The sequence below is a fragment of the Strix uralensis genome, chromosome 7, assembly GCF_047716275.1.
Source record: "Strix uralensis isolate ZFMK-TIS-50842 chromosome 7, bStrUra1, whole genome shotgun sequence".
NCBI lineage: Eukaryota > Metazoa > Chordata > Aves > Strigiformes > Strigidae > Strix > Strix uralensis.
The window spans coordinates 3,987,553-4,008,696 of NC_133978.1; positions in this window are offsets into that span (position 1 = coordinate 3,987,553).

Genomic DNA, 21,144 nt, shown 5'->3' on the forward strand with positions numbered 1-21,144 from the left:
TTCAGCCAAGAAATAAATTGGCTTGGGAAGTTTGAAATAAGTCTACTTTATTATATTTTTAACTATCTGAACATGAACCAGCAGAAATTCTGATGGCAAGAAGGGATTTCTCATGCATATTTTTCCATCCTGATCATTCAAAAGCTGTTTTCTCTTACAAGTTTTAACTTTGAAGGTAATTTACATGCAATGAGCTGCATTAGTCTTTCATTATGTTTGAGATTATACACATACATAATTCAGAATGTTTTAAGTCATGGTTGCTGTAGAAACCATAATTATATTTCTTGTTAAATCATTAAAGTTAACATCATTTATGAAATTACAGAATATTATGCAGGAGCAGGAACATGACAGTGTAAAGCCACTTTACAGCTGAGCTCTATCCATGCACACATACATCAGGAAATGCAAAATTAAGGCATCTCCAAGGACTCTGAATAATGTAAGGAGCTCCAGTTCCATCTCAGACATAATTTGGCCAATTCTTTCTATTGCCTTATAGTCACAATTTGCTTTCATTGAAATGTTTTTTGGGGACAGTTGATACACAGGCCCACTTCAGGGTCCAGTGGGACTGGTTTTATTGGCTTTGCTCTAGTTAGGGCAGTACCTACAGCCTCCAAAAAGGGATACAAATCAGATGGAGGAAAAACGTATACTGACACTTCTTCATCTCTCACTTTGATCTCATGCAGAGCTTCCCCTCCCAAACGCACCACCACCCTCTGGCAAGCCAAGGAGCATCTCCTGGAGCTCCCACCTCCAGCTCAAGAGCAGCCGCCAGCAAGGACAGGGATGTTTTGGCACAGTTTGTTTGGAAGCAGAGCTCATCGGTCAGATACACACATCCCTGTGGGATGCTGGAAACGCCTGCATGGGGCAACAGCACTCTGAAGACAGCTGTGAGCACAGGAATTGCTCTCTCGCAGCCAGACTCTCTCATCATAGCTAATCATTTCATGTCCCTGCACACCTGGGAGTGGGGACATGTGCTGCTCTTGACACACTGCTGGAAGACGCAAGCCCTGTTTGTGGATCTGCCTTTGCTTACAGAAGCCCAGGACTACACAACAGAGAACAAATGCCTTTAAAATTGATACTCTATCACCTCTTGAAAAATATGAGCTACTTTCCAAACAGGGAACGGGTGTGGGCTGATATCTGGATCCTTTTAGTCACATGAAAACTCTATAAATTAATCATGTCTCATGTTCCAAGCCCTAACAGAATTAGCATTCAAGTGCACAGCACCTAAATCATTACTTAAATTATCATCATTTGTCAGACAAATCCTTCCCTCCCTTTCTAGTGATACTCCATAGTTAATTGAAATGTTGTGTAATACAAAACCTGCTGGGAAAATCTTAAAAGTTTTAGAACTCCCATATTAAAATGTGCTACTAGGTCACCACTATCAAGATATATGAGTCTCCTCTGCTGAAGGCCAAAAGTTATTTCACCATCAGCATTGGGTTTATATACTTCATTATACTGTAGTTTTCCCTATAACTTCTGGAGACTTGCAATTATAATTGTTATTAATTATCTGCATTGACTGAAAAACAAATGGAAGAAGCTGAAGAAGGCAGAAAAAATAGCCAGTGCACCACTGCAGTTAGGATTCCCTCCTTGAGACCCTGTGCAGACAAGTAAACTTCTTAAATACAGCCCTTTCGGAGGCCGGCAACTTGGGAAGCAGTGTACAGTTCTCCTCAGGAGAGAGGAGTGGGAAAGGAGAATGAAAAGCAGAAGACTCTTCCTTCCTGCAGCTGAAGGATAAGGAGTGAGAGGACTTGCATTTTATCAGACTCACCAAAACTAATACCAGCTTGGGACATCATATAGACCTCTCACAGCTGCAAGATGAATCATCTCTCTTCCTGTTCTTGTAGCTCATCCTGTGAGACAGCCAGGCCCTTCCACTATTTCCCATTCTTCTTCCTCTGCTTGAAGTCTTTGCACACATAAAGGCGGTGGGGTTTGTGACCTGGGTCAACCAAACAGCTCTATCACCGTCATGGCCATAAGGTGGTGTCTTCCAGCACTGAACACCAACCCTCTCCTTTTTCTGCCACCTATCCCCACATGAAGCCCAGTAACCAGTACTGACAGTTTTTCATCCTTTTCTCCATTGAGCTGTTTGCTCCTTGCTCCCAACACCAGGCCCTCGAAGGCAAGAAACAGCTTTTTGCCCTGTGTCTGACAGCAGAGTGCATGTGGTCTCCACCCAGAGCTCTTAGGTACTAGACAGTGCAAGCTTCCAACCAGTAATCCTAAATGGCAGATACAATAAGAAGAAACATGGCCTGGTCCCCTCACCCCTTTCTGGAGCAGAATTTCAAGCCTGTTTCTCACAGAATTGTTATGCCACCTCAACATGTATAAATTGCCTATTGCCCTGCTGTCCTGTTGGCATCCTATCTTCCAGACACCAGGACTAGTGAAAAAATTATCAATAAGCCACAATTAAATCAAAGTGCTTACAACTAGTTACAACTAGTTAATTCTGTATCTGGTGTATGTGCTGAGAGAAAGAGAAAGGTTAGAGTCAATATGTCGATTGGCTTTTTGCTTTATCTTTTAAGCACTTTCAGCTCTAAACTCTTTGTATCTCCTCAGCTCTTGGTGCAGATATTTTCATGAGACCTGCAGCACCATGGGAGCCCCTTTCATCAGCTTTCTGGGGAAGGGCTGAGTACTTTTGCTAGAGGCACCCACCACTTTCCTGGGATTGCAGTGGGAGTCTAGACAGTGAGCTACTGGGACTTAAGAAGGCAAATACTGAATGGGATGAATTTGTAAATTCAGGAGCAGGAAGACATGGAATAAAAGCCAAGGCAGGTGGTCCATGGATAGCAAAGACAGACCCTGTAAATCAGGTGTGTACCGTTCACGTGTGAGGATTACAGCACTCAGCTTTAGCCTCCCTCTAAAACAAGCACCCGTGAACAGGGGGCTGCATTCCTCTTAGCTCAAAAATCTGCTTCCTATCCCTGCTTCCTTCTCCTCCTGATTAAGAATAGAAAAATCACCATAAGCTGACATAATACATCTTCCCAAAAGGCAGGTCATCTCTTGCTGCTTGCCGATAAGGACTTCAGCACATTCCTACTGTTCATTATGAAATCTTTAAAGATTTACTAGAACACAAAGTTATTAAGATTATCATGGTACTTGATAATCTTAGGTGTTTGCACTAGATAAGACTCCACTGAGTCTTCCAGGTAGTGTCTCCAAATACTTAATGTACCATCTACTTTCTACTGTCCTACTAATTATTTTTGATTGATTAACTTCCTTTACTGAATGACTATTACACTGATTAAATCAGAAGGATTAGCAGAAAGTCAAACTATATCTTTGAACATGAATCTACAACAATTATAAAACCAACTCAAAGGTAACATTATTATAGAGAATTTAGGAGCAATTCATCGTCAGCTGTCATTCGGATTTCTGCAGTCTGAGCTAGTTGTTTCAAATTGGGAATGTATCTGGCAAAGATGTAACTGTTGATTTAATGAATAATTATAATGGGTTTAAAATATTCACTTCAAAACTTTAAGCCATGTAATATTCATCAAAATTTGAAATTTCATTGCAAATTCAAGAATAAAATCAGATTTATCAAGCATCCTACTAACATTCTCAAAAGTCTGTAAAATTGAGTTCAACAAGAAAAGAAAGTACTGAAGTTTGTGCACATACTAATGAGACTACTAATAATCTCACCAGACTTTATTCAGAATTTACACAGGTAAACGAACATGGTATGTACAAGTTTTCCTAAATAAATTTTAAAATTATAATAGTTAAGAAGCTCATGCAAAGGCCACTGAAGTCATTAGAGAGAGGCTGACTTCAGTTTTTTTATCCAAGTTTACATATGAACTCCAACACCTGGCCTTATATAAGTAAGGAACTGCTTTTTAAATTGGAGAATAACAAACATGGGAGAATGAAGCATGACCCTGCAGATCTGCATGCAATAATTCATATTGTAGAGATCCATGTCTTTATTAAAGGTTAGGGTTTTTCATATGCTGTTCTGTGGCTTCCATCAATACTGCCAGCTAAATTTTCAAAGTTCAAAGCAAAGCACCAGAGATTTTCACATTTATCTATGACCTGGTACAAACGTACCCAGCTCCCTTTAATACAAAAAACTGCAATAGATTTCTAACACTCCCGCTTCCTGACAGGGCTGGAATGAGAAGCTCTTTTGCTATTTAATTATGGCATCTTCCCCCCCTCTTCTGTAAAAAAATAAAAGGGAGGAGATGGGAAATTGTACACATTTTTTTTTTATTCTCCTTAAATTACAGTTCTGACATCTGAGGGAGGACTCCTGGCAGAATAGGTAGTAATTTCACCTTGTCACTACATGCGAGTTCTGTAGTCGACTGCAAGTTTTGTGCTTTTAGAAACCTCTCTTCTTGCCTCTTAGCAGGCAAGGCCCTCAGATGTGTGTTCCCTGAATGAGCCAGCACCATGCAGATGGGAAGCACATTTCAAAGCCTATTAGTTAAACATTACCCCTCTTTAATCACAGCTCTGCTGTGTCTTACTGCAGACTTGCTTATTAATGTTGCTTTGGTGATAGCAAAATTGCCCTAAAAGATTCAGCTAATGATAAAATTAATCTTTTAAATATTTTTCTCATTCTTATATATTTATCAGTTTTATTTCTATTTGTACATAGGTGTCCTGATTTTACTTTCATTGATGTTGCTCCTTCAACTTCTTACATTCTTGTGGGTTGTAAAACGAATATATGGAGGAAATGACAACAAATTAATTTTACAAATGTAATGCACAGAGGGGAGGCCTACAAAGCTGTCCTTCCTCGTGTATCATCGCTGCTTACAGCATGTGAATTTAGATGTTCATTACTGGACAATGTAACTCAAAGAAGTAAAGTATGTCACTTCTTTTTACCTTCTGCAGATTTAGTGAGTTTTCCTAATCTATCATGTAATATTTTATAACCCAAAGAGAGAGAAGAAAGCATAATTATATACCCATGTACTTCAGTAACAGTTTTTCTTGGCTTGTCAATGGGGGAAGAGGCCCCAAACCAGATCATCCTCAGGTTCTCTCAATAAAAGTAACTACCTCTTGTTCAATAGCTCTGCCAGGCACAGGGTGCAGATTCCTGCGTTCATCATCTCTTAGGCCTGTGCTTTAAATATCAGAGATCCTTGTCTGGTTTGGATGGGTCTGCAGGGACCTCAGCAATAGCAGTCTGTCACAAACTGTTCATAATCAAGAAACTGTTGGTAAAGAGGATGTCTCAAACAACTCGAGTGGGATGCCCTGTGGGGGGGAAGCAGAGCGAGCTCTGCAGAGGTGGGGCCGTGGGCTGCTTCTCTCCCCCTCCCTCCCATGGTTGCCCAAAGACAGAACTTGCCTCACTGTGCAGGTACAAGCCAGAGCAAATGAGAACCTTCTGGAACAATCTATTGCGCATGTGTAAGAAAGACCATATAAAGGCAACGCCCCACGTGTGTCTTTGTCAACCCACCACCCACGGACCAAGCTGGCTACCCTGCAATAACGCAGGATCCAAAGGTGGTGATTCCCCTTTTCCTATCCCCTCCTTCTCTCTTTTCTCTTTCCTCTTTTTGCTCTCTCTCTTTCTTACATATATTCATGTATATAAGTTTTGTACGAATTGGATTGCAATTGGGTGATCATTGACAGGTTATTGGGAAAATAGTCTCATTACCAAAGTGCCTTTATTCATTCTCTGGACAGTTATCAGTTGAATGTTGCCAAATTGTCTCCATTCATTCACTAGTCAGTTAATAAAGTCACCAGCATAATTGTTCCTCTGAGTCATTGTCACGACTCGGCCCCCTCTGCGGCTCTGCCAAGCAGAGACCAGCTCTTCCACCGGCACACAGGCTCTCAGGGAATTCAAAAGATTCACCCCCCTCGTAACCCACCACATGGTACGAGACACAGTCTCAAGATTTACTTAAAAAGCACCAGGGAGAAGTTAGATAGTCTGCAAATCCCAACAAACCTTTAGCTGAAGAGAAAACAACATAAATCTCAGAGAGATTCAATCTCTTTCTGAATTGGTTCATCAGACAAAGAGCTTTTTCCCCTGTCTAGCAGTTTTTCACCACCATGCTGGAAACGCAGTCCATGCTCACAGCCAGGAGAAGCCACATCAGCCTCTTCTCAAAAATTGGGTGATATGGCAGAGGTGAAACAGGAATGTTTGTCAAGTGACAATCAGTTACCATTTCTCTTCCTACCCCACATTTTCCATGTCCCTTTTCTCTCCACATTGGTCAAGTGACCATCTTCTGTTTTCACTTACTGGTGCGGAACAATTTTGAGTACAGCACAGAAAACAGCCTTATCTTGCCTGTGCGGACTTCACTCCATCCAACTACAGCCATCGCACACTTAGGGTCCTAGTCTAAACCACTCATCCAGTTCTTTCTATAGTCTTAAGAGAGAGGTAAACCTAAATTAATGTGGACAATTCACTCTATCTTACACAGCACTCTTACAATGGAACGGACTTGCCCTGGAGACATGTCTTCCTCCCCAAACAGTAACATTTCTCAACTTCCAACAGGGTAACTAGGGCCATAAAAACACTTCAGAGAGAACAAGGCATGTGGTACAGCCTCTGTTGCCATAAGCAAATCAGGAAAAGAACAAAAATCAAATTTTTTTAATTTACATGTAACTAGTCAAGGCAAAAAAAATCACTACAAATGGCCCATCCTGATTATGCTCTTCCAGGTACCTTCAGCATTTAGTCACACAAATTTATCTGAACTATTATTTATCAGCAAATAATCTTTCATTTTAAGATAGACTTTGAAGATGAAGGTGTAGATAAGGAAAAGTTGCAGTCATTGTGATCTCTGGACCTTGAGACATCAAAATTCACCTCACTAACAATGAGAATGAGAAGTTAACATATCTTTTGTCTGTTAGAACCGCCCCACCCACCCCCCCCCGCCCCAGTTAATACCAGAGATATTTTAAAAAAAAAAAAGCCACAACAGACTGATGTCATATAGCAATATGTAATTACTATCAAGCTAGGAAAACTACATTTAAATAAAAAAAATATTTAATTCCCAGTGTTAAGCTCAAGTATTTTTTCTACCAAAAATGCATATAGAGTACCAATTACAACTAAGGGGAGAAGTACAAACCACTTTCTGATATTGCAATACGCATACATTTTTCATCTAATTCACCCTCTGTAAGGCAGTTCAAGGCCTGGACATGATCAGAAACCAGTATGGTTGCATTATCTATCTCAGTGCACTACACAAAACTATAGGGCAGGGCTAACGCCAGTGTGCCAGGAACAGTTAACCTGCAAAAACCTCACTGCCTCCGTTTTCTCTTTTTCTGGGAGCGCCTCTGTGTTTAGCAGCATGCTGCAAGCTGTGCCACCCCTGCATTCACTCCCTACTTCCCCAGTGAATTGGATTTTGGATAAAACCAAGGGCTTTGGCACCTCTCTAACCAAATCTTGGGTTGGTTCCCTGTTCTGCCATCCAGTTACAATTAAATATTGCACTTTTTCCAAATGTTATGTTCTGAAGTCTTTTGTAGAAATACCCGTGAAGTGGAGATAAGCTCACTACTGAAAGCCTTGAATTTCATCTGTTTACTTTCTACTGCTTCTAGCTTTTCTCGCAGTGATAATATCCCTCTTTCTGGCAATTCTTTGTTTTGTGCTCTAACACCCAACCAAAAGCATTAACTTTCAGACAGAACATAGTCTATTCATCTCCTGCTGCACCATTGTCTCCTATGAAGTATTCCTCCAAGCTGATGGGGGTCCCACCATCTCCTTTGTCCAAACTGTTGTCCGGGTTTTTTACTAACAACCATTATTATGTTGGCAGGATGGGGATTTTTTTAATCCATTTAGCTTGGGAATTATCTTCTAGGTTTTGAAAACTTTTGAGCTTCACCTAACATTCTACCTTATGTCCCTTCCTGGGGTTTTTTGGATTCTCTGCCACCTTCACAAATTCAAATCACTGCCCACTATCAACTTCATTCCTGAGTAAATTCTTCTTGGTAAACTCACTAGTCTGGTGAGGGTTAATTTTTGATCTCCCTCTCTGAGCATCTCTCAGTCTTTTATCAAATATTCAGTTCTCCTTACATTGCAAAACTGAGTTTTCAGTCTTATATAAGTTGTAAAGGCTCTCAAGTTCTACCTTTCTTTTCATACTTATCACATAAAAGCATTTCTCTCATATTTTTCATTTTTATTTAGACCTTAGCTCCCCTCCAATATCTGTACTGTACTTTCTTATTCATTGTCCCGAGTTAACAGAAAATAGTAAAAAAAAAAGAAAAATAATCAAAATCAGCAACTGTGAAATACAAGGCTACTTCCAACCATCTCCCTACTTGCTGGCACACAGCACTTACAGACAGAAGATGAAGCATGGTTTCCAGAGGGATTCAGATCTTGTGGGGCTTTTAACTGCTCTGTTCTTCCATTTTCCAAAATGTTTTATTATTTTGCTCTGAAATGAAGACAGACTATCAGATAGAGTTCTCTTTCATTCAACTATTTGATCAGCGCTGCGTAAGGATCTGCCTCACACCAAACTTCTACCAAATCCTGCAGGAGCCCTTTACAAGTCCAGCTCCTCCAGTAACAAGTCATCCATTGGCGTGATGGGTTTTGCGAACAATGCACGTTTCCCCTAGAAATACGCTTTGATATCTTGGCTACCATTAAAATGTATGGCTGATGACTCCTGTGCACAAACCCCAGGAAATTCTGAACTATTTCTAGAACAAACCTATTTCATCCCTCTTGAATTCTGAATTGTTGAATTACACGGTATTCACTTTTATGCTTTAATATTTCTGCACGTTACAGTAATGCGGAACAACGTTTTATCCACCTTTAGACAGATCCTGGTCTCAGATAGACAAGGATAAATCTGGACTAACTCGATTGTTCTTGTGTTTTCTCAGAAGTTACACTACTTTAGCTAACAATTGCCTCCAGACCATTGAATTAAATTGCTTTACAAGGCAATACTTTAATGTTAATATTCTTTAAATTAATATAAACGTGTCTTTCAGTTATATTCTACATAAGATCCATTTCAAATGCATTAATTCAATTACCTTGTTTTATAGATACTGAACATTCAAGTAGGCTTTTATCAGTGCCAGAAAGCCATTGGCAAGTTCCTACCGGCAAAACTCATAGCAAGACTGAACTCTAAATGTGCACACATTTACATTTGTAAACTGAGACTTTAACGATGAAAATATAATCACTAAAATTCCACAGACTTGGACACAATTATGTTCTATATATGAGATATTTTTGTAATGCACATTTGTTTCAGCCTGCAACCTGCACGTACCATGACAAATCTTGCTCATTCCAAAATCAGCATCACTGAGTTCCCCATTGGCTCCAACAGGAACAGAATTTGGCATGTGTTCCTTGTTTGTGGAAGACAGTTGAAAGAAATGCACCGTTATGTACTTGTTTGATATAACTTTGTTACCTGACAAACCTCTTTCTTCAAACACACCAAAATGCATCAGTTCTCACTGAAAACTTAATCTCTGTTTGAAGTTCACCGACCAAGAGAGACACTTTTCAAATCTCCAGTCACACAACCGAGACCAGAAAAAAAAATTAGAAATGCTGCTTCTTACTTTTTATTTCTTACTTTTTACGCAACTTAATCCCACCCTCCTACATGCCAATAAGTAGGAAGAATAAAAATTCATTTAGTTTAAATCCACCACACAGTGGAGAACAAGTTCTTTGGATCACTAATGTGCTTAAAGCACATCTGCACTCAGAGTATGTGCGCGAGAGGGGCAGGACAGTTGGCAGCATGCAAAATCAACCTCCTCCAGCATCACAAAGCATAGATACTTGGAGTAGGTTATGCTTTTATCCCTCAGCATAATATTCTATAGAGGGACCCCAACAGTGCATATGGAAGGGGAAGAGCTTGGTGGCAAAGTGAGATTCTCTATCTGCTCATATAAGGTTTTTCTCCCCCTGTTCTCCACAGGTGCAGTTCAGAGACTATCGCAGTTCACAGGAGACACCCCACTAATTTCACAGGACTTAGACTCTGGTCATACTGCAACCCCCTGCATCAATGATTTAATCCCTCAGTTATCTCCTTTATATATCTCCTACATATTCAGGAATTGCAATAGCAAATTAAGTAACTCTAGAGGTGCCAGAGACAAATCAAGAGACTGAAATATCAGAAGGTGGTGGTACATTTCCATCCTCTCATCTGTGAGCACTGAGCCGTGAGTAAAAGCTGCCACACCTCCCGGGAGAGCAGAGAGCATCCAGCCTCCAGTTCCAGCCAATAAATATTCAACCGTAGCATTTGTCCTGTGATTACAAATCCAATCTGTTTCCATCTGGTTGTCAAAGCTGAAGCAGCGCTCAGCCAGAATATAACTGACTATTTTTCCCTGGCTACATTGTGCTTTAAAGATTACCTATGCTTTACTTATCTATAAAAATAACAGTGCAGCCACTAAGGTAAGGGAACATGGAGTGTGGTATTAGTAAAAAAAGACTGGCATTATATCTTCAAATAAAGCAGTACAAAGATTTGTGTATATTTAGTGGCTTATAAAAAGTTTGTGGAAAAAGACTGATTGTTTCACAGAATTCATCCAATGTCCTTGAACAGCAAATGTATTTACATAGGAATTACCAGAAAAATCAATAAACATGAAACTCCTCCCTTATGCCCTCATTAAATATTTAATTTTCCCCTGTAAACAAACATGCTGTTAAGTGAGAAGAAGGAAGAAAGAAGAAACGATCCACAAACCCAAGATCAAATCATTCATCCGTCCAGCCTGTGACAGAAGCTTTGACATGGTCCTGTGAGTTAATCCTCTGAACGGGAAATGCCTGCCTGTCCCCGCTCCCCATGAACCTGGCCGGTCTTGCAGAGCTACAAATACCTCTGGACTATAGCACCAAAGAAAGCAATTCTCCGCCCACTCAGACTATCCCCCACTTTTCTGCCTGAGCTGCATATACACAAAAAAAATTTTCTACGTTCTAATTTTTTTACACAAAAAAAAAATTGAGTGATGTTTTCTACTGGCCAAGGATCTCCTTCTGGGTTTTGTGCAATAACAGAGATGAAGTTCATTTTTCATGTAACCGCTGCAAAAATATTATTCCAAGGCCTAATATTGCCTTTTTTTCCAAGCAAACCTCATGCTGAAGATTTTTATTTTATTAATGTTTGTATAAGAACAAAGAGTTCTTTTTTTTATTTACTCTCTAAAGCAAAGAAATGAACAGTGAACATTAAAATACTACATGAGTTTAGATATTTCAAACCCCAAACAGCTACAGTTTAATGGATGTGTATTTTTCGCCTGTATAATGAATGTTTCTAAATATACTCAGAGAAAAGGAAGACTATTTACCTCTTTAATATTTAATATTTGCAGCCATATATATGGAAACAATTTACCATGAGTGTATTTCTGGTGAAAGAAAACAGTTCCATTACAAGGCTGAAATGTAGCTTTGATTGCAAAACCTCTGAAACACCCATGTTTCGCTCCTGAATGTCAAATAAAAAACAGTCAACCCCAGAATCTTGAGATGAACCGTACATAAACCAGCAAGTAAGAAAATGCAAACTATGATATAAAATATTGCATAGTGGTTCATTCCCTGATCTATTTATTTGCTGAAATACTTCAAAATTATATCAGCTGGAACTTCTGCTTCCATCCCAACACCCCACATTCATCATTTTAAAAGATGATGTTATTTGAAGGCTGTTGGTTTCAAAATACTGACGACAGTGATTTTCACATCATCCCTTAAAATCCCATCACTTATTTCTTTGATGTAGCCAACACTTACGGCACTTAATGCCATTTCCTATACTCTAGTCTAACAGAGACATCAGCACAGCCTGGCAGACAGGATAAGAGAATTGTTGGTGGGACCTACAGGAACCTCCCAGGAGACCTGGGCTCTCTGCAGGCAGCAGCAGGAGGCCAGGCAGGGCACCCGCAGTGACCAAGATGCCTATTTAGACAACTGAACCACATTCTTCACACCATAAATCTCTAATAGAAGGAAGTTAATGTATGTACTGTCTTATAACAATTATATATTGCATATTCTCACTTCGGTAAATTTTAGTAGAGAAATTCAACCACGTTCCATCTAATATTAAAAGTGAAACCAGATTATTTGATGGTTTCATGTGTTTACATTGCTTTCTCCATACCAAAAATTACTGTTAAACACACAGTATTCAAGGCCAATATCACTATAGAGATAATTAATACACTGTAAAGAGTTGCTTCCCCACCTCTTTATTCTGTATATCACCTGCAAAAGACTCTTCTCACAAACCCAGTAAAGAGTAATCTTTATCTAATCCTTTGTTTTTCTTTTTGCTTAATTTTCACCAAATGCTTTCTTACACACATAGTAAATAACACATAGTTTCCCACAGAGAATTAAATCCTAGAATTCTATGGTTCAGGTCAAGATCTTGTAATTTATCATTTGAGAAATAGATATAAATCTTCAAATCCTATACACAAAGCAGTAATTATGTGCAGTTTTTCTTGTGTCTTCTATACGTAAATGAGAAAATACAAACCTATTACAAATTAAGTCTGTGAAAATGGGCATCTTTCTTTTGTTGCCTTCTATTTAAGCCAGCGCCCTCGTAGGGGTCTAATCATCCAGAGAGAAAGATCTGCCGCTGGCAAGCCACTAAGGTCACAGATATTACTCTTCTAAAGAGCTAGCTTTATTAATCCTAACCCAGTAAGCAGGCAGTTTGGCAGTCTGCACTGGAGCAGCTCCTGATGTTTCTTTACTTAAGTAGGTTCATTTTTTACCTTATCTGCATGGTTTGATTTTGGAACATGTAAACGATCAGTTGCATGACATTTACAGTGATGTTTAGGTGGTGAATTTGTTCCAAATCCTGATTATGCTTCCTTCTTTTACACATTTCCCTACATCTTCAGGTGGTCCAGACCCCATAAAACAGCACGAACAGTGTCCCAGGAGACTCCCAGTCCAACCTCCCACTTGGAACAGGACTATTCCCAACATTAGATCAGAACAACCAGGGCTTTGCCTGGTTGAGTTGTGAAAAGCTCTGAGGATTTAGAGTCCACTGCTGTTCCACCCTCCCGTGTGTGGAAAAGGTTTTTCTAGTCTCCAGCCTGAATCTCACAAGACATAATCTGTGGCCCCTGCCACGCTTTTTGGCACTTTGAAGAAGAGTCTGACTCCATCACCTTCGTACCTGCTCTTCAAGTAGTTGCAGGCTGCTGTTAAATCACCCTTACCCTCTTCTTGAGTACACTAAACAAGCCCAATCTCTTCAGCCCCTTCTTCTAGGCCTAGTGCCCTAAGCCCCAGCCTCTCCAGGTCCTATACTTACCTTTATTTTCTCATGCATGATCACAGCAGTCCTTTGACACACTGAGTAGACTGTAATAGTCATACTACCAGCTACCAGTTTATTGATAGTAAAAGACTGATCTTCATTACCTCTAGCAGTGATAAAAACTCCATTCTCTGCATCATTTTCCTCATAATAAAATTGCAACTGGTACCAGACACTGCCAGAAAGCAGAAGTTATGGAGGGAGTATCGCTGCCTTTACACTGGAGGAGCACAGGTCTTTGTCTGGCAAGACTTCACACTGGAGGTGAATTTTAGGGGCAGGATGACCCTTTAGCAGACTAAAGGGGAAGAGCACGTGTTGGGAAGACTAGTGAGTTGCCTGCCTCACAGGGTAGCATGTGTATTGGGAGGGATAAATGCTTCCCTGAGAAGAACGAGGATCAAGACCTCCCACAAATCTTAGTGGCCAACAGAGCACAAGGGGCAGCCACGACCCCTGGTCAGCCATGGTGTGACCCAGCTCCTAATGCCTTTCCCCTCCACATCCCGCAGGCACTGCCAAACTCTCTAGCCAGCCATGAGATGAGTGTACACACTCATCTACTGCCATGCAACTCTCCCTACCTACACGCTACTTGAATATTCCTCCTGAAGAAGGGACCTCATTCCGAGACTCCTGCTTCCCTGGGCTCTGGGGCTATTTTCACTATTTTGCAATGTTTTCTTTTTTCTAACATTTTTCACACTTAAAAACGCACGGCTAATTACACTCAATTTATCTATTTCTGCATTACAGATTTCTAAACGCGCCCTGTTCATCCTTTCAGTTTTGTTAATAAATCATTTTGGTTGCATGCAGATGCCTGCCAAAACAAGGAAGATTCATGAGACTGAGTTACAAGCATTTATTAATTAGAAGGATCAAGGTGTCACAAGCGCAACACATCTATCCCAAACTGAGAGCTGGCAAACTGTCACTGTAGTGCACTACCATAGCAATGGGAAAAAATTAGAAAAGAAACGGCATATGTAACACTCCCACTCTACAACCCCCCATTATAGTGTTAACTTCTGCAATCTTTGCCCTTGAGGTTCTGGTCAATGTTGCCAGGTTGGGGAACACAAACCATCTCTTACTTCTTTTTTCCCCTTGAACCACTCTAGCTACGCTCATCCCACTTTCAGATTACTTATACTGGACCTTGCACAAGCACTATCTTGAAAATGGTCCACATGGTAAATAGCCCCATGCTGAAATATTCCCCACAAGCCTTGTGGGAAGCAGCACAGACACTCACCCCACTGGCATCATGGTACTTCAGTACCATCTTATCTTCAGTCTGGCAAACAGGGATGCAAGCCATGGATAATTAAACCATCTGCTTTCCAGGCCCTCTGATGCAAGTGCACTATTTCATGATTTGTGGTGGGCAAACGCAAAAGCAAGCTTCCACCACGACACTGGGCATTAATAACCCATAAATAAACTGTCATGTTGAGAACAGGAACAGCTTGTTGGGTGGATACATTTCTTCTCCCCTAGTAGGAACAGACAGGCTGGAAGGACACACCAAGTCTTCACTACCTGCGCTAGCAGGCTGAATCTGTCTCCAAGCAGACAGGGAAGATTTCTCAAGACATACCAAATTCACAGAGCACAACCCCTCTGTGAGGTGCTGATATCCCTGGATTCACTGTTAGCCACAGACACAGCTAAAAGAGTCACTGGCTAACACAGTTCTGCATGCTCAAAATCCAGGAAACACATCCCCCCCCCCAATGCAGACCTGCTCCTAAAGATCAAATACTCCCCAAGCTCTTTCCCACCCCACAGAGCCATCAGTCTGCTTGAAAGTTTCCTTTAAGCAGTGGTGACAAGTATATTCTGATATAAACTTTTTATTCTCATATATTCAATATACCTTCAACTCCTATTGGCTTTTATATTATCTTACGTTTATATCTGCTTAATTCACTTTGCTTCTCTAGCACACAGAAGCCAGCTGGACATGGAAATGTATTTAATGAAGCAATTCTCTGATATCCGCCTCTTGTTTTCTATCAGCCTTCCTGCCTCCAGAAAATGCCAGGTAGTAGACATCATGGCCAGGGACTTCAAATAGTCAATACAGCTGAATTTCCACTATCGCTCTTCCCTCTATGACCTCTGGCACTTCTTTTAAACCTTTCTGCCCTGGATTACAAACTACTGACATAGGCACAAGGTGGGACACAATCACCTAAGTGGAGATGTGACAAAGTCATCAGCAGCTCAAAGAATGCATTTTGTCTGCTCCATTTCAGCCTGCCACCGTGTCTTGTTTGGGCTGGTTCATTAAAAAGCCATAAAGGTTGCTCAGTCATTCTCAGACCACAGATTTCCATAGTCATATTGTTTCTAAATATTTAAATAACCATCTTGCAGTGACAGCTGCATGATTTCCAAGGTGCTTACCTCCACAACAATGGTTTACTACAAAGCAGCCAATTTCTGAACCTGAATTTTAGCTGCTAAACTGCCTACAGGATAGGGAATGTCTGAGAGGGTGTTTACATCTTGCACATTAATGGAATGGAGGTTAACACAGTCAAGACCTGCCAAGATAATGGAGAAGTATTTCATACATTTACAAGTCAAAAAAAGTTAAATTTTTATGAGCAATTTTGAATCTAGCCTGTTGCTGCCACCCTCCCTTTGCTTATCCATCAACAAACCCTGGCTCTGTGTACCTGCTCACAAGCATTTTTCCTTATATCTAGTTTCCTATAGGAACAGCAAATCTCTGCCTGCCCCTGCACCATATAACAAAGGTATGAAAGAAAACAATTAAGTCTGTGTCAGTACTAGATTTATAAGCAGTTACTGCTCATGTGAAAAAATTTTTCACAGAAAGAGCGGTCAGACAGTGGAACAGGCTGCCCAGGGAGGGGGTGGAGTCACCATCCCTGGATGTGTTTAAGGGTCGTTTGGATGAGCTGTTGGGGGATGTGGTGTAGGGGAGAACTTTGTAGAGTAGGGCTGATGGTTGGCCTCAGTGATCCCAAGGGTCTTTTCCAACCTGAATGATTCTGATTCTGTGATTATCATGGAAGTAACAGCAACCACCAAAACACAAACTCAGCCTTGTCCTGCAGAAGTCCTAACCCACCACAATCCACATGACCTGAGCTGAGTTCAATGATTTCTGTAACAAGCCTTGACCAACTTGTCTCATTTTACCCAAAATGGATATTGCACCCTTTTTTTTGGTGCAAATACTGTCAGGCAGCTGAAAAACACAAACCTAGGCACACTGCACTACTGCAGCCAGACAGGGACATAAAATACAGCCTCTCCCCACTGCCTCTCCAGTGTCCCCACTCAACTGGAACCATTTTCTTTTGCCACCAAGGCTAATTCTCCTATAGCGGGTAGTCTGTGTGGGCAAACACTGCTGGCATTTTATGATTTGGGAAAAAACAGTGCAGCATGGCCTGCCTTACCACCACTTTTTTTTAAGGATTGCCCCATAAAAAGCAAGAATTGCTGCTTTTTATGTCCTACTGTTTTTAAAGCTCCTAATTTCTTACCAACCATTCAGGTACTGTCTATATTACAGAACCCTCTTATGCAGAATCCCTGCTCTCTGGGCTTATAATTTTAATATATGACTGAGATGCCCAACCCTTCTAATAAGCAGTGATAAATAATCCCAATTAGATACTTAATATGAGGGTATTTGTCCCTCACCTATAATTGCCCTTTTCTACTCATAAAGGGAGAGGTTTTAGTCACACCTATATATTTACTAATAATTTTCCCTCCTGTGTTAACATTTCCAGTACTATCTGACATTTCATTCTCAGGATTTTCTCTTCCAATTATTTTTTTATTGGATGTGATTTTGTGTCTTTTATTAGAGGTACAGAGGGCCATCTGCCAGAAATTCAATGCCTGCTGCAGAAACCTTGTGTCAACATCTCCATTCAGACAACAGGCTTGCAATCAAAAAATAAAATAAAATTTAAAAAACACCAAAAGCCTAATCTGTTATTCTTCCCTCTTGCCCTGATTTCCTGTCTGTTTTTTTGGTTGGTTGATTGGTTGGTTGCAGGGGAGGGGAGGGGGGAGTTTTGGGTTTGTCGGTTGTTTTGGGTTTTTTTTTTTTACAGACTGGGGGGGTATCTCTGTGTTCAGATAGGACCAAACCTGAGTTGTAAAAAAAAAAAAAAAAAAACAACAAAACAAAACCAACGACAACAACAACAAAAGAGAGAGAGGTTCCACTAACATTAAAAAAACTTGTTGCCACAGGAACATGACACCATCAAAATCTACTCCGATGCAGATGTAGGAACTCCAAAAGGACCAGGGATATTAGGATATTACCATCAAGTTTTGAATACCTCTGGTTTTATTTTCATTCTCTCTTCCCTATAAGGAAATATTGTCTTCAGTTTTAATTAATCCAAACTTTTAAATTGGAGAATATTTTTCAAGTATTTTGCTCATCCACCGTTTAGTGAGTAAATATTCCCAAGGAGACTTTGCAGAATTATTTTTTTTTACCCTTTTTCCTTTTTTTTTTTTCACAGCATAACTGCAGCAGAATTGTTTTCCTTTATCACTACTGCTTTAAAAACTAAACTATTTTATTGTTCATTTCTTTCAGGATCATTTCAATTACTGACAGCAAAGCTACTGCACTCTAGCGAAGCACCACTGTATTCCTCACCAGCAGAGCACCAGCTGCAGTCATCTAATTTATCTATTGCAGCATAATTAGCCAGGCCATCGAAGGCCTGACCCAGCTGTTGAAGACACTCTGCCCTGCAGAGGTGAGCAGCTTCAGGAGAGACCCCGAGACACAACAGAGCAACAGCGATGCTGAGATCACACACGTGGGCATAACCTGGAGCAACTCAACTTTTCTCTTGTTCTCATCAAACTTCTAAAGTTTCCTCTTAAAATATTGCAGCCCTTAGCCCTCTGACATCAAAATAAATGTTCACATTACAGCCTACATGTACACTTATCTTTAAGGCCATCGTTTTTTTTATATTCCCCATCAGAGGTCACTTTTGTCTAACACTTACAACCTTTAATGGAGCCATGCATTTACCTTCGTTGAGAGCTTTGTGTTGGTGAAGGTTATTACTTTTATTCAAACTGAGAACCACCAGAATTTCCCCATTATTTGCTCTCAAATACCCTTTATCCATTTCCACATTTTGCTCGTTTGCTGGCAGTCCTCTGACTTGTGATTTTAATGGTTATGTAGTTGTTTCCTCTAATTGAGCAGTGACCTGTTAACTTCCAAGACTATTTTTATTCTTCACTACTTTAGGTTAATTTGCAGCCTCTTTTGCAGCCTCTTTTGCAGCTAGTGAAACTGCATCCCTTGTATTATGCAGAGTGTCAGGCTCTTTTTCTGGGACTGTATACCAACTCCTTTATCTTCATCAGCCAGTTCCTTTCCCCTTTCTAGCACTATCCATTTGGTGTTAGAACGACACTAAATCTTAGTTCTTTCACCATTCGTATGACTGCAGCCAGTCGCTGTCATTTCCCTACTGGGTAAATGCTTATTGTTCCTCATAAACTTTAACACCTTGCTACTCAGTCAAAGCAATAGTTTTGCAACGACTGTTTTTGCTTCAACATATATTTCTTTCATCGTGCCAGTTCTTGAGGTACTTGATATAATGAGAAGAGCTTTTGTCTTAGTTTTCTTTCTGTAGTAGTTTGCATTGGCAAAAGTTTAGGTGTCTGCAAAAAGAAATTTCTAAAACACCTTACCAAAGCATCTCTTTAGATACTACTCTGTGTAGCCATATAGATGTCTAAATTTTCTGAAGTCACGCTTTCTATCAAATATTCTGGGGTTAGTTTTGACAGGATTACGATGGATAGACACCATTAAGGTCACTGGAGGCTAAAAAGGAAAGAGGACAAGCATGTTCAGTCCTTTTTTGATGATGAATGCTCCTGAAATACTCGTGCTGCTCAGGAGCAATGATACTTGCATGTGCAGCTCCTGAATGATGAGACTTCATTGCTGTTGGCCTAAACTCTTGTACGATAACAAAGTTCAGACCCTCCGCTGGCAAACTACTAACCCCTGAAATCATTGCTTTCCCATTTTGTGTCACCAGACCTAACATAGTCACTCCACCCCTGCTCCTTGAGGCTCTCCAAACAGCAGGTACTTTTTGCTTCCCTTTGCCTCTACAAAAGGGGCAGGCAGAGAGCTTGGCTGCTGTAGACCCTATAATTGTCTTGAACTGCTTTGTGCCAACTTGAAACTAGGCCAATGTTGGAGAATAGCTAAAGACTTGGGTTATTTGCAGGGCTGCCACAACCCTGAATCTGAATGGTCCAGGAAAAAAAAGGGGGTTCCACTCATCTGCAATTTCCAGGCCAGAGTTATTGTATTTCAAAGAGCAACTGGATACTTGGCTTCGCTTTGATTTGGAACAAAAGCCACATATTCCCTAGTTCCCTCCTAAATGAAATCACGATCACATCAACAGCTTGCGTCAGAGCCAGAAACCCCAGGAGCTAGAGCTCCAGCTCAGCTCAAGCCACAAACATGAGGAGCTGGCACGTGTTGGGACTCAGAGGCTGCCCAAGATCCAGGTGAACTGGTGGGAAACCCAGTTTCCCCAGCAGCACAGCCGGCTCCTGGAGGAGCACTAGCACACCAAAGGTTTCATTTTCCATCAGCCTGCACATTTTCCAGCAGCATTCACTTCCCCTCCTCTCCCTCCATCTGGGAAAATAGTACCAAGATCAGAATAGATTTGAGCTTCAGAAAGGTTGCCTGCTAGCTCCCGACATTTTCATTGTATTATCACTAAACCCAAACGTCGTTTTCTTACTCAATTCTCCTCCAATTCTACCCTTAAATAGACTGCAATTTTTCTCAGTCATGTTCCCCCAGACTATCTTCCTAAATTAACATGTCATCTGTACAATTTTCAAATTAGTGCAATTTAACATTTCTTGATTCCATTCACATTATTCCTCAGGAATTTTCTGCTGCAAAATGTGACAGCAGTATCTGAGCTGTATATTAAAAGTGGATTAATGCTTTAGAGACAAATCGGTTCCTTTTAGGTTCCTATGCAGTGCTGCTACAGGATTTGATCAATTGTATTAAAAAAACATTTGGAAATTTTTCGTTTCATAATTTTGTACTAAGCAAGTGAGAATGACCTCCAGGAAATATCAAATGTGCTGTCTTTTTTTAGTTTTCAATAGTTTTAAGTATTAGTAATGGAATGCCTTAATAAAAAGAATATAAATGTCAAATTCTTACAAATACAAATAAACAGGCAACTATTAAAAACACCTTTGAATCTAGTGAAGAAGAAACAGCCCCACAATTAAAATAATCACAGGGAATTACACTGCGATTCAGCAATGTACACAGAAGGTTATCCATCCAGTTTGAAGCCAGTGGTCTTCACAAGACCACTTCAGTATGACTGAAATGAAGTATAAACCTGTATACTGCTGAGTAAGGTCATACACTCATAGATCTTACCACATCCATGACTTTGTTTCACTCTCGAGAGAGGTGCAGTAGTTATCCACAGGTATTTCCAACTTCTGAAAATCCATAGTCCAACCAAGGCAATAATATTCCATTTTCTTCAGTTGTTCACTGTTGATTACAGGCTAGTGTTCCTAATAGCCTGTACTTACTATAATAAAAAGTTATATTACAGAG